Source organism: Genypterus blacodes, unplaced genomic scaffold (genome assembly GCF_046128005.1).
Source record: "Genypterus blacodes isolate CSIRO-AG114 ecotype Tasmania unplaced genomic scaffold, CSIRO-AGI_Gbla_v1 ptg000143l_1, whole genome shotgun sequence".
Taxonomy (NCBI): Eukaryota; Metazoa; Chordata; class Actinopteri; order Ophidiiformes; family Ophidiidae; genus Genypterus; species Genypterus blacodes.
The window spans coordinates 446,281-449,990 of record NW_027466945.1 but is presented as its reverse complement, the minus strand read 5'-3'; the positions used below and the strand labels follow the sequence as shown (position 1 = coordinate 449,990).

Below are 3,710 nucleotides of genomic sequence, written 5' to 3'. Positions count from 1 at the left end.
CAACTCGTAAATGTCCACTATCGTCATATGAAACTTGAGAGCTTGTTGGCAGAAGTGGTTGTCTCACTTTCTACTAAAGGTTCAGGAGAAGGTTTCTTTCAATAATGAATAAATAAAAGTACAACTTAGTTTAGAGAATGTTTTTGCCCTATCTTTCCAGCTTAAAACAATTCCTATAAGCTTCCCAAACACTCTAATCATTCCTTTGTCATTAACATATATCTATGGAATGTCCAACTCCATCCATCTTGACTTTTTCCCATTACTTATTTTCCTTTCCCCACAACTATGAGCCATTATTCTCTTATACTTTCTCATAATTCTGAGATACTAAATCCAAATTTGCAGATAGACAATACTGATATCATTTTTTCCCCCTCATAATTTGTTTGTTTTCAACTTCCATACAATGCTGCCTCATGTAGGTCACAGGGGTCATTTTGATTTGTTTATTGTCCTCTTCTCATATTCTCCAGTTGCCCTATTCTCCATTCAAAATCTGTTTTCTGGTACAAATTTGCGGAATAATAATAGATTAACTGCCAGTTGGGTTGGAATTGGCTGAATTATTGAGTGAATCTCCAAATAGTAGAGTAATGATGCGTTTGTAGACTCCTCTTGTATGCATACAGTAGTGTTTGTTTTGCTTTTAAAATCAAGCAGCACACACAGAGGTACATTGTGCAGCAGCATAATAGCGAATGCACAATAGCCAAGGGTCAGATGTTAATGTCTCTTAAAGTAAATAATGCAACAAAGGCTTTTATTTCCAAATCACGCTCTTTGTGTAATTCGCGAACCTACACACTTCCTACATTATATTTTCACTTTTGTAGTGTTTGTAGTTGTGGTTTGGTTTTTAAAAAATGAAAGAAAGGCCAATTCCGGATATATTCCTTTCATTTGTGTGTATTTGACTAAATGTTGTAAAAGTGTTTTTAAAAATCTGTGTTCCAACATAGTACGGCTTTAGGCAATAGGCTAAACACGCAATTAAACACATCACATAGAACGAAAACGCAGAGAGATTGTCTAATTTCCAACGCTTACCTCGACAATTGAATGCATCGCAGCACTATAGCCAAACAAAAGTTTTCCAGGGGAAATGACGCAGCGGCTGTGCGGCTTTCAGGGCCCGCTGAAATTCCGTTTTCCCTTCTTCAAAATCTGTTTTGCTCTTGTTTCGTTTGGCGGGCAGCTCAAGTCAAACTTTCCGTGGTGCGTTCAGAAATTTAACCCGTGACACTCTCCCACCTCCGTCCATTCATTGTTGATGGACTTCTTGTCATATAAAAGAACTGGCCCTTTATTCCACGAACGGAGGGACACGTATTAATGTTTAGTTTAAGCCTTCATCGCGTTTATAGTCAAAGCATTCCACCCAGCTATCAGGTGTGGGAGTGGTTGATGGGTGTGTTTTCGTTAAGTGTTTATTTAAGTTATATTTGCATGTTTAGCAAATAATAGCCTTGCATTAAGTTGTTTAATAGGATACGGCACATTACTTTATGCATAATATTTACAACCCCCAACCTATTTAGCATGTAAAATGAGTCAAACAGCTTCATAGTAGGATTTCACCCACACACTTAATGTATAAGTGAACAGGTTTGCAGCTCCATGGTTCCCAAACAAACACCGTGACCGTGAAGCGTTCAGGTCCTTGGACTAGTCCAGCCCTGACCACAGCATTTCTCCATTTCCCCCCCCCCCCCCCCCCCGTGTCCCCTTTCCCTCTCCCCACGGACACACAGAGCTTACCATGATTAGCGTCCTCCTGCCTCCTCAGCTGTCCGGAGAATAAACGCTCCAAACGCAGTAAGAATGAAGCCTTTCAGCCACCGCTTTCCCCCCCCCCACCCCTCCTCCAACAGGTAACCCGGTCCCGCTCACTCTGCACGGCCTGATGAATAATTCGTGCAGCCCCCTAAACTAGCACGACTACGTTCACCTAAGCTAGTTGCAACTTCTCATCTAAAACAGGTTCATGTATTATGTAAAACGTTCATATATTTTTTTTCTTCTCCCCATTAAATGTTGGGCTGGGGTTGTGGTGGAATCCGCCCGGGCCAGGTAACACACCCCGTGGCTCAGAGCGCTGGTGGTGACACAGCGGGTTTGTTATTGTGCAACAGAGTAAGGTCCACACAAAACAGACACAGCAAGTGAACGCACCACGGTTTGGGTTCTAAAGAGAAGAGTCGCATATCAGCCACAATAAAGGTTCTGCCTCATGGACTCTGTTTTATATAGAGATTGTTGTTGGTTGTTTGGTTAGTATTGGATTTTAAACATGAGAAAACAAAGAGAAGCCTGGTTTCAATAGGCTTTGTGTATTATTAAAGTGGAACAGCTCAACATTTTCATTCACGTTTATTATTGTGTTATTTATTCCTCAGGGAATCCCATGGGAAAACTTGTGCAACCTCAGTTCAAGGACAAACTTATTGCTAATGCAGCAAATATGCAAAGTCTCTCTCTCTCTCTCTCTCTCTCTCTCTCTCTCTCTCTCTCTCTCTCTCTCTCTCTCTCTCTCTCTCTCTCTCTCTTCCATGATTTATTAATGTGCTGCAGAAGCTGAAACCTGCTTTCTCCACCCTATGCAAAATTTACAATGGCTTTGCTATTTGTTTGCTATGCCACAGTGGATATGTGCATAAAAGTTCATGTAATTTAACTTCAAACATGAAAAAAACACAAATTTGCAAAATTGACTCTATCTTCTTACTCTATCTCTGTAAGGCTCTCAATTCTCACACACAGCTCAGCAATATTTTACGTCCCTCCCTGTATTACCCACGCTTTAGTCATGTGTGTTTACACAATCAAAGCATGGGAGGAACCAACCCTCCACAAGTGAACATACCTGAAATAGGCATGCAATGATAAATCTGTTTAGTCAGGCATGTAAACATTATAATCAGACCTAATGGACTCCCATTGTACTCCGACCAAACACTATGTCTTGCTTTAATCCTAGTGTTAATGTATAGTTTGTGTTTCCAGAATATTGTTCTACCAGGTCCTGTTAATTAGTGTGTTTATCTGTAAATAAGTCTCTAGTCCATTTGTTGGTGGGATTACTCTGCTCTATAGGACAGATATATGTTGATATCCCTCACACTGCATAGCTATTCTGCCAAGACTCATCAGGGTGGCCAAGTGAGCAATGGTATCCTCTGGGTTATAAGATAAGATAAAGGTTATTATCCTGAGATAGTAAACTTATTAAAAGAACCCTCCCCGTCGGGGAATCGAACCCCGGTCTTCCGCGTGACAGGCAGAGATACTGTCCACTATACTAACGAGGAGTGCCCCTTTTGGACTCAGGCTCATGACTTGTCCATAAGGTTCATACATCCCAGCTGCTCACTCTTTTCTCTCCTCTGAGCTTCTCCGAGATGTTGCAGAGGTCAATGTTGACTTCTCCAAACAGTTCCATCTCACAGGATTTTGCCCCCCAGATCTCCTTTCCCAATTGCAGGTCACGATGGGCTAGGTTTAGGTCGCTTTCCTGTACCTTTCCCTTCCTCCGCTCGGACAGGGTTGTTCATGTCCGGCAGACTTTGGCCTCGACCTGCTTCTCAGGGAGTAGCTGTGGATCCTTTGCGTCCTTCCTTCAGGCACATTTTCCTGCCCTGATGTACTTTCAGGCAGAGATAACCTTTGACCAGCTGCATTTGCAACTCTGTAGTTTGTGTCCTGCTGCA

At 42.0% G+C, this 3,710-nt stretch overlaps 1 non-coding gene across 1 annotated transcript; it reads right to left on the bottom strand.

The window, feature by feature from the left end:
- Positions 1-3,239: 3,239 nt before the first annotated feature.
- On the bottom strand, positions 3,240-3,311 carry trnad-guc (transfer RNA aspartic acid (anticodon GUC)). Its single transcript has one exon. It is a non-coding gene; the product is annotated as a tRNA-Asp (tRNA).
- Positions 3,312-3,710: the final 399 nt, after the last annotated feature.